The sequence below is a fragment of the Vicugna pacos genome, chromosome 21, assembly GCF_048564905.1.
Source record: "Vicugna pacos chromosome 21, VicPac4, whole genome shotgun sequence".
Lineage (NCBI taxonomy): Eukaryota > Metazoa > Chordata > Mammalia > Artiodactyla > Camelidae > Vicugna > Vicugna pacos.
Genome location: NC_133007.1, coordinates 10,946,673 through 10,957,439, shown reverse-complemented (window position 1 = coordinate 10,957,439; position 10,767 = coordinate 10,946,673).

The window sequence follows — 10,767 nt, the reverse complement described above, 5'->3', positions numbered from 1 at the left end:
TTTATCTTCATAAAGCAATTAAGGAAGTGCACAAAGGTTTATTTATAATGCACTGGTAGAAATACTGAAAAAATAAAAACGATTGAAATGTCTAGAGTCAGGTTAAATAAATTGTAGTGCATTATACAGTGGGATACTATGGAACCACTAAAAATGAATTGTATTTGTCGACATGACAAAATATTCATAAGATATTGTTGAGCAGGGTTGGAGGGGCAGGAAGGATATGAATGTAAATTAGACCCTGGCCCTCAAAAAGCTTGCATTTTAATAGGGAATGATTGATGAGCAGAATCTTGAATAGGCTTTGAAAATAAAACAAAATAAAATTAGACCATGGTTGGCTATTCTGTTTTGTTTCCACAAGAATCCTTGTTATTTTATACAAGTTCCAAATTACTCAGCCTCAAGCAGAGCAGGTGGAAAATAAAGAAGACGGCATTAAGTTGGGAACATCTCCCTGAATAATCCAGAGTTCATTATGGACTCTGAGTACATCAAAACCCAATTAATTCATTAGCTCGGCACCTGCACTTTCCTTCTTTCCCCCTTGGCTACCAGCCTTGTACCCTATGATGGAGTTTATGAGCAACCCCGATGTGAGGGCAAGGAGGGGAAATAAAAAGAAGCTAAAATCCAAACGAATCCATTTTGTAACTGGTTAACCACGGTAGACGAGGGTGGGGCGTGAAAGCAGGCAGCACTGACAACACCGCGTCTGGGCGGCTTGGGTTCGAGGAACCGCATCTCCGTGATGGGCGTCACATAGATCCTGAATCAGGGCATCTGCCCTTAGGCCTCAGAGCCATAGGCACCCCCTAAGCCATATGCACCACCCGGCAGATTTTCTGGGCCAGAAGGGGCTCTTCCTCTACTGGCCCCCGCTCCCCGCTTCTCCTCAGAAAAGTGACTCTTGTCCCCGTGACGTCTCTGAGGGATATTAACATTACCGCACACAAGTCGGTGTGCCTGACTCACTGTGAGGCCAAACAAACCTAAACGTTGGAGTTTAGAACAGAGAAAGGTTTGCTACAGGACCGAGTAAGGAGAATGGATGGCTCGTGCCCCCTAAACCCCGAACTCCCCGAAAGGTTTCAGCTGAGCATTTTTAAAAGCCAACTGGGGTGGGGCATGGGGGAGTCCCAGGGGATGTGCTCAGCTGTGCACAATTCTCTGACTGGTTGGTGGTGAGCAGTCCTTAGGGGCCAGAAGGCCTGGGGGCTACATTCTCATGATCGTTGAGTAGTTAATTTCTTCCATTTGGTGGTGGTTTTGCACATCTGAGAAACTCAGGAAATATACACGAGTTACTATCATTTAGGTATTCCAGAGAGGAGCTGCAGCAGAGGATATGGGGTGGGGTCTGTCCCGGGAAGGATCCAAAGGGTCCTGCTCAGTTGCATTAAGGCTCCCCATAAATGGCCTGATGCAAGGCCAGACAGCAGGGGAATGAAGGGCACCCGTGACCCAGTTCCCCAGATTCAACCAACATTGCACCTACTGTCTTTCCCATTCCTCCATAACCCTTCTCCCACTTGAATATTATAAATCTGAATTTCTTTTTGTCCACAAGGAGAAAATAACTGACCACAATGGTCTCTAAAATCTGTTATTTTTCAAAGGATTCTTTAGGGAATAAACATATAAAAGGAGGCATCATGCACCACACCATGAACTCACGTTTGCAGCTCCTGCCCCTACTTGAAATGTGATACATCTTGTCTGCCATCAGTGCCAACGGTCTTATTTTCTTTTCCACAAAACCATTACATAAGTTTTTATTTTCTGCCCCGTATCTCTCAGCCAAAGCTGCATTCTTTTAAGATCTTTCAAGATCTTTATGATATCTGTAGTCGTTAACCTCCTGCTACTCTTTCTGTTCAAGCAACAGCGTGAAAAATTTAAAACCTCGAATCTCCCAGAGATGATGTGTGTGTGTAATTATGCTTCATTATGTTTAGAACAATATTTAAGTTTAAATTCCTTCAGAGGAAAGAAGAGACTGGAACATGTGTTCTGGAATGCGAAAGGTACCCCAGGGTGAGCCATCACCACTGGATAATCCACCCGGTGAGTAACTGAGTGATGACGGCACTTCTGGCGAGTGTGTTTGTGGGAGTACAGCCAAGCTCCCCCCGTAGACGAGAACGTGCGTCTTGGGAAGGCACAGAGGGCGGTAGCCCCCATCCAGGGGCCCTCCCTATAATTTACTCACCACAGTTTGCAGCATCCCGCAAAGCTGTTGGGTCCTGGGCCATTGGGAAAGCACCTTGGGGCCTCAGCAAGGAGAAACAACCACTGAGGCATCCACAGGTCTGAAATAGCCGTGGGAACCATCTCTGCGTGATGTTTAAATCATATCAAGAGCTCTTCCGTCTAAGAGGGGGAAGATGGGGTCTAGTGAAGGAAGCATGGTTGAGGGAAGCCGGGACTGGGGACCCAGGCCCCCAGGGGCCTCGGACAAGCCCCTCTGGCTCAGGGCCTCGTTCCCCTCTGCTGAAAATGGTGATGGACTAGGGGGTTTTAAGGCCCTTCCGAGCTGATCATTGCAGGACTCTCCAGCGCTTTCCTCTCAATGGGACGGGACAGATGTTCTTGTTGGACTTCTTCCTGTCCCATAATTCTTACATTCTTAACACTTTGACTAAAAAATAGTGACAATAATTTAAATGAAGTTGGGGTGTTTTTCCCTTACGCCCCTAAACCAGGGAGGATCACTCGTTCTCAGGTGTATTTGCAAGAACGTAAGCCTGCCCCAAAGGTTCAAGTTCCTCAGGTGCACTTGCTGAAGGTGACCTAAGAGCCTGCAGCTGTCCTGTCCAGGCCGAGGCCCTGGGGCCCCAGAGCAAAGTCCCACCAAAGTCCAGCTGCAGAGAGGCACCTTCTCAAGGACACTGTACAGGTTCCTTCACATGTACTGTTGCCCTCAGCTAGTAAATATTTATTTTGGCATCTGAAGTATGATGATGAATCACTGCTGTTCTCTCTTTAAACACACAAGCCTGACCTCGGGGGTTCTTTTTCCTTGCTAATAGCTAGTTTTCAGAGTTTTCTCTCCCTAGTTAATAGCTATTTTCTACCTATGTTGTGTAATTGTTTAGAGAGCTTTGGGTCTACGGAACAAGCATGGTGGGCATTGCTCGGCAATCAGTTCATCCTTTTAATAGCTCCAGCCCTTCCCACAGAGATGAATCCTTCATATTACAGAAGGTGCTCAAGTTTGAAACAGTCCCTGTCTCTCTCCATTCCATCAGCCTGTTTATACCCTTTATCTCTGCCAATTTGTGTACATAACACGCCCTGCTTTCCCTTTGGCCCTTTGGCTTTAATGGTCACCGTCTGAGTGTCTGGAGCTGGTTGTCTGGTGTATCCACTCCTCTGCCTCCTGCCCCATCCCAGATCAATTGCCAGAGCCCCCTGTAAGTTACCACATTTCCAATCAGCTTCCCCTGCGAAGCACAATGCAGGAAAGAACAGTGGGCAGGGGCTGGAGTTCACGGCCATACCCCTCCTGGGGACTTGAGACTCTCGAAGGGAGCCACAAAAAGGCTTCTCTGTAATGAAATGGAGGGAGAGCGATTCCATTTTCCTCAGTGCTGGCCTCGTGGAGAAGAAAGAGTTTGCCTTCATTTTGATGCTAGGACTAAGTAAAAGTTCCCTTGAAAGGTTCCATCTCTCTTCTTCTGGCTGTTCACTTATTTATTTATTTTTTTCCCCTTCATCTCAGTATTTTGCTTCTAATTCCTGGCCAGGGACTGCCAAGAAAGGGCTCTTATCTGGCCAGGAAGGAGAGAAAAAGCTCTAGGAGGGGGAGAAGAGAAGCCAGAGCCAGCCACGTTGTTAGTCCCCCAGGCGGTGGTGAGACATCACCCAAAAGGCTGGGAGGAAAATTCCAGCTGAATCTGACTTGCGGCAGACATCCCATTTTTCTCTTATTCAATTGTAGGCAAACTCTACTGAACATAAGAGAAGAAAGCGTCTTGCAGGCACATCTGTAAAAGTACCCTCTAACTAGCTCTGCTTCCCTGGACCCTCCGGTCCAGCCAGCAGATGGTCGTCCCAGGTACATGCGTGCTCACAGCATCCCAAATTCTGTCCAAGAAAAAGCCAAGATTCAAGCCCCCCTCCACCCGTTTCCACTAGAATAAACCATTGTGCCCTGCTGATGCCGGGCCAACTGTGTGTGTGTGTGACTGGACCTCTGCGTTCAAGCAGCTTACAGTGTAATTGCAGGGATGAGACAGAGACAAATGAAACAAAGAAAACCCGGATAAAGCCATATATCACTCAGCGATGAAATTTGTGGTTTTTGCAGTTCTGCTTTGACCACTACTCATAGACTTGTCATCAATCGATAAAATACTTGCTAGTGATATCAGTATGTCATCAGAATTAATAGCACACCATGACCGGGCTCCACTTATTTACTCATTCAACAAGTACTTATTATGTACTTACTCTAATCATGTTTTGCATTTGTAAAGAACTTTACAGTTTGCAGAGCACTTTCCCAAACACCTACTCCCTTGATTCTTATTAGGCAGGCAGGTTTATAGGAGACAGACAACGAGGCTCCAGAAGGGCCAGCAGCTTCCTCAAGGCCGCGTGGTTATTAAGCCTGGGATCCAAGATTGTGGCTCCCTCCACCAGACCACGCTTTAAACTTAACAACGGACAGTGGACACAATTGTGGGTCCACATCGTTAGCCAGTGGCGGGGAAAACTTCTGACGTCTGCATCCTACCCACCCCTGCCTTACACTCAGTGATGGGCAAAAAGGCTCCTCTGCAAGGACTTACAATGGGAATCTCAGGAATTCCCTGTCTCAGTGTCACAGAGATCGGCACGCATGCTCTGCTGGCCCTCAAACTCAGCTTCTTTCATCGCTGACCCTTTTGTGGTGATTTGTGATTTTTGTGAATGTCTCCAGAGGCCCAGGATGAACTTTCCAAACTCACTTCAGTTTCAGGCTGAGGCTCATGGTTGTTTGCACAATTTTCCTCATCCTCCTCACCCCTCAAACTCTGAGTAAAATGTTGATGGAGGGCGGTTGGGGTGGGAGGAGAGAGGAGGGAGCTGGGCTTTGTGTGGGACCCCACCTTTTGGGGAGGGTGTGTGTGCGTGTGTGTGTGTGTAGGGTCATGCTGAAGCAAGTTAATTTTGTGATTTTGTTCTCTGCTGTAGCTGATTGAACTTTAAGGTCTGGGCTACAAAGATTCGTCCTTAAAGATCCCTCTCCCCAGCCTCTAAAATCAGGAAATCAAAGTCCATAGCAGTTTAGCTGAATGCCTCCGGAGGCCGAATTGCAAAGAAAGCATCAAGCAGAAGGAGGACTGTCGAAGACAACCCAGCACAGCGACGGGTGTCCAAGAGACCTCAGTACGCCCCCTCGTAATGCCTGCCAGAGCAGCCATGCCTTCCACTGGAGAAGTCTGATTAAAAACAAGCTAACAAATGCCCTAAGGTGAACTGTGACGTGGGCGGGGAACCCTACTGTGCCTGCAGTCCTCATATAGAAAAGTGCCATCACTTCTGCTGTGTGTGCAGTGACGACACCGTCCCCACCCTGACTGGACAGGGGCAAGTCCGCGGCAGCTGCCGCCCACGGCACGGATGCTCGTGAGCTCGCATCAGGACAGCAAAGTGAGCTCAGCCTGAACCTGCCGCCTCGGCTCACTTGTTCCAGATGAACAGAGGCCACTGCCACTTCATTCATTCATCCATTCACTCATTCATTCATTCAGTCAACAAACATTTCTTGAGTTCCCTGAGCTATGCACTGAGGATACCACAAAGAAGATGACATTTGGATCAGGAAATACTTAAGTTCTTTGGTAATGGAGACTTCCTTTCTGTATTTACTGTCAGGAAATTGAATATGAAGCCAGAGGATGGGTCCAAAGAAAAGAAATGGGCAGATATCAATGCCTCCTGACCTCCCTTGGTCCTAGGAGTGCACAGGAGAAGGATGAGCACTTTCGATATTATCATACCAATGTCGGTCGATCAAAATGAGGATTAGCATTCATTTGTGGTGTCTGTGGTTATTCTAAGTATGAAACTGCATGCTCACTGTAGGAAATTAAGAAAACATAGAAAAATAATAAATTGGGAGATATATATAATATATACAAATTATATGTAACAAATATAATATATGTGTATGTAACATGTATATATGTGTGTATGTGTGTGTATATACATACATCCGAGCATCTGAATTTCACCTTTTTGTCATTTTGTGTATTCTCTTCCAGTAGGACTCACTCTATCTTTCTCCAGAACTTAAAATAATTTTTTTTAACTCACCCATGTATAGATGCCATATGATCACAGTCCAGATCTTTCCATCACCCCTGTACTTCCTCATCATGATTTAGAATTTCCCAAGCTACCTCCCCTTTCACCCAGAGAGTCATGCTTTAAGAGCAGGAGACTTTGTTCTAGTACCAAAATAGCTTAAATTAAAAGCTTTGGCTGTGAAACACCATGCGATTCATCCTGAGCCAAATGCATTTGTGTATCATTCTGTTTGCCTTTACTGGAAATTTCCAATGGTCCAGACTGATGCTTTGATTACTGTGCCTAAGCCAGGACTGACCACAGAAGTATTTCACACACCCTGCACTTGTGTGAAAGTGTGTACCTGCACCCTCAGGTCACACTCCACCCTCTCCCTCCATTGACACTGAAGAAGGAGGTGTAAGTGTGTGTTGCCTGGGGCCTGCTCTCTCTTTTGTAGCAGTGAAAGGTTATGCCCTTGCTAGAATTGTGAGCCCACCCTGCCGTCAGCAGCCCCCGCCTTCCAGAAAGCATGCAGGTGGGAATGAAGCTGCTGCTGCTGGGGCAGCCACAGGGGACAGCAGGACAGTAGCTGAGTAATAAAGATCCCTCTTGTTATTTTCTGGAGGGAGAAGGCCCGGGTCCCCTAAGCAAAGTAAGATGGGAAGAAGTAACTGAAGAGTGGCTTGTCATACCCGACAGGTGAGTTAGCAAATGCTACATTGTAAGGAATTGCAAGCTATTTTCTGCAAAGTGGGCAAAGACTCTGGGATTAACGACTGTACAGCGTGATAGATGTTGCTAAAGAAGGCCATAAATTACCAGCCATAAACCTGGCAAAGCTTATCCGCTTGTATGATGCAGTCTGGCTAGGGTGCTGGCAGATGCCCAGCACAGGCTGGGGGCGGTGGGCTGGGGGTGGGGGTTGATGTGGAAGCTGGTGCTGCATCCTGCTGACCAGGGGGCACAGATGGTGAGCTTGGCAGATGCCCAGCGTCAGCGGCTGCGGAGGCAGCATGCTGCTGGACCAGTTCTGCCTTCACTGAACTGCAGTCCTTAATCGAGCTCAGACATGATCTGTGGAAGACCCCAACCTTCTTCCCCTCCCCTGGCTGTGGGATAGGTGATCAAGGGGGCCTTTCCCTGCACATGGGTTGTGGGGTCAGATCCCAGTGGAGTTTCACCTTCATCTTTGAAGACGAAGATGAGGGATGGTGGGGAGAAGGGTAGAGAGAAAACCTCAAGTGATTTCTGCTCCCAGTTTCCTCTGCCAGGGCTCCCAAACCAAGTCGAGTATGTCTAAAACTGTGACCATGACAAGGACCTTCAAGCCATGACCATGGCCTCAGATGCCAGTCAATTTGCAGCCAGACCCCAGTCCTGTTCTTACACTCCTGACTCAAGACATATCTTCTCCCTATCCTCTTTGCCATTGTGATTTTTTGAGAAAGGGATAAGGAAATCAAAGGAGAGGGGAGGAAACGGAGAAGAGGGGGGAGGGAAAAGGATAAAGCAGAAGAAAAAATGGGAATATGAGCTACTTGCAGTAGCGAAGCAGAAAAAGCTGCAAAAGGAGGCTCACACCCCTCTGTCCCCAGGTCTTCTCCCCCGACCCCCACCAGCATACACTGCATCAAACACAAAGTTGATTCACTACCAGTGGAAGAGATGCAGTGATAAAATATGGAGCTGCTGTCTGTCTGCTTCCCTTGCAGTGTTACCTGCTATACACACACGTACTCACACACACAAACCTTTATACACATACTTTTCAAAAAGTGTCTGCTTGCCAATGAATAAAGAGCAGTCTTAACAGATAACAGTGTCCCTCCTTTCCTGCCTCCCCTACCGGTGCAGAGGGGACTATCCAAGTGACACTGACCCTTGTGTGTAAGGGCTACAAAGCGATGAAGGCACAGCTGTCCCCTCCGGAGGGCTTGTGGTCCAGAGGCATGGAAGTATACAGAGAGATAGGTTCAAGGCCAAGAAAGCACAAAGCACAGCTCTGGACCAAGATAAAGGGTCAGAGCCAAGGCTTTCCATCAGCCGAAGTATTATGTACCAAGCACTGTGCCAACCAGTAGGGATAAAGTGGTGGACAAAAGCATACATTCTTCATGGAATTTAGTAACTAAGCACTTTAGAGAAGCTGTTGGTGCTATTCATAGTATTTCTAGGTCTCTGCCTCCCGGACCCATGGTAGGATTGCACTCCCTGGTCCCTTTGTGTTTGGTGGGGCCATATGACTTGTGAGTGGAGATGATCTGTGCCACTTCTAGAAGAGAACAGCATTTCATTACCGCTGTGAGAGGCTCCCATGCAATGTTCCATGTTCAACATCTTCAGTGTTCACTGGTGGCTGCTATGTCATTCTGGGTCCCTGAGTGACCACAATGAGCAGAATCTGCTGGCCAGCTGCAGTGGACATGTAGCAAACACAAGAAATAAAAGAGATTTGGGGGTCATTTTTTGTTTTAGCATAACCTAGCCTATTCTGGCTGATAGATTCCTCTTTGCAACCAACACATTGATTGAAAATCTACTACATGCTTAAATTGAAGGATGGCTTCTTCCTGTGCATGACCTCACTCCCCAAGCAGGTGGTGAGCAGGCTGAGGGTGGAGACTGTGACCCCGACTGTCCGTGTCCAACCACAGGTCCTAGCTTAGTGCCAGGCACCTAGGAGATTCCACAGCACAAGCCAACCATCACTTTAAGCACATAGTAGTTTCTCATTGGTCACTGATAAGAGCGTATCATCAGGACAGGCTAGGTTAGGGGACCCAGGTGAAGGATGAACAAAGCTCAAAGGAGGAAGAGAGAGCACCACAGGCTAGCTGGCGCGGGGAGACTTCGTGGAGGTTTTGGACTTGAATTGGGCCTTGAAGGATCAATGAAACTCAGCAAGGTGAACAGAAGCACATAAGGTGTTCTGGGTGAGAGGCGGCCCAGGCCACAGTGCACCGGAGGGCTGAGACAGGCGTGGGCACAGTCGGTATGAAAGATGCCCCCATCCTGCAGCAAGAAAGCTCAGTGCTGGGGACAGTGCTGCCAACAGTGCTGCCAGGCTAAACCAGTCAGGAGACCGCAGATGCTGGTGGAGAAGCTCTTGGAAGCTGCGGGGATGAGGGAGGAGCAGGGCAAGGCGGGTGGCCCTGGCCTGCACAGCTGTAGGCTGCCATCAGAAACATTCTCATTTGGGGACCCGTGTCTCCAGCCAGCAGCCGTTTCTTCCCCTTCATTCCCTGCCGAAGGTAATAACTTGTCACCGGAGCAAATAAAGTCTGATTTACATGAAATGTAGTGCTAAGCATTTTCCTTTATTCCCCGGGACTGCGGCGGCAGAAGGTTAGCCCTGACGCGGCCCGGCCTGCTGCGTGCAGCAGCGGGATCTCGCCGGATAGAAGTTTAAAAAGAAATCACTTTTCTGTGACAGGGTCTATCGCTCTGAGCAGGGGGTCTCAGTCAGCTTGGCAACATCCCACCTGTTTGTTTTTTGACAAAGATGCAATGTCCGATGGGGAGAGCTTGAGGAAATAGTGGGGGAGGAGGGCGTGCAGTCTGAGAATCCCCTGGCTTTCCCGGGCGCTGGTTCCCGATCCTCAGCCTTGCAGTGACGTGGCTGGGGTCCCACAGAGCAGCCTCAGCATCATTGTGACACCCACATCACCACTGTCATCACACCACCCATGATTACAGATGCTTCTTAAGCACCAGGCATGACCATGCCGGACACAGAGCTGCAGAGACATGGTGACTGCCCCACGGGGTTTACAGTCCGTGCAGTCACGTCCTTACAGAAAAGTACCGTGTTTCTCTACCTCCATCACCACCCCCACCTCCTCACCCCAAGCCTGTAAATACTCCTTGAACTGCCCTGCCCTCTGTTACATTAATTTCTCCACTTAGAGCGTCTGCATACATCCTATCTATCTTGCAAGACTCAGCTTAAATGCCTCCTTTTCCATGGAGCCTTCCTCAACCCTCCATACCAGGGTGCCTCCCCTTCCTCTGGGCTCCCAGTTCACACTAACTACTTTTATTTTAGTGCTCATGGCCTCTCTACTCTGGATACAGTGATCGAGGTACGTGTCCTCCACCACTGGACTCTATAGAATCCTTAAGGACCAGTGATTAAAAAAAAAAAAAAAGCTTAGTAATTAGCCAAAGAAAGGCCGTCCATTCTTCCTCAAGCATGCCTCTTGTGGGGGTGGGGGGCGCGTCTCATCCTTTCCCCACACCAAGCACGGTGTGGTGAGGACCCTGTGTGATTCTAATCTGGCAGGGAAGGGCAGTTCATGCAGAAAGGCTCAGGTAGATGACATATGAGAGGTCGGCCAGGGAGTTCGGATTTGACTCTCGAGGCAAGAGGGACCCGGGGAAGAATTTGAGGCAGCTGCCTTCAAGGAACTTCATGATGCCCCCGATAGTTTGCCTGAGGGATTCTGTTTGGTTGTCGCTTTTCTCTGAACTTGGGATTCCTCT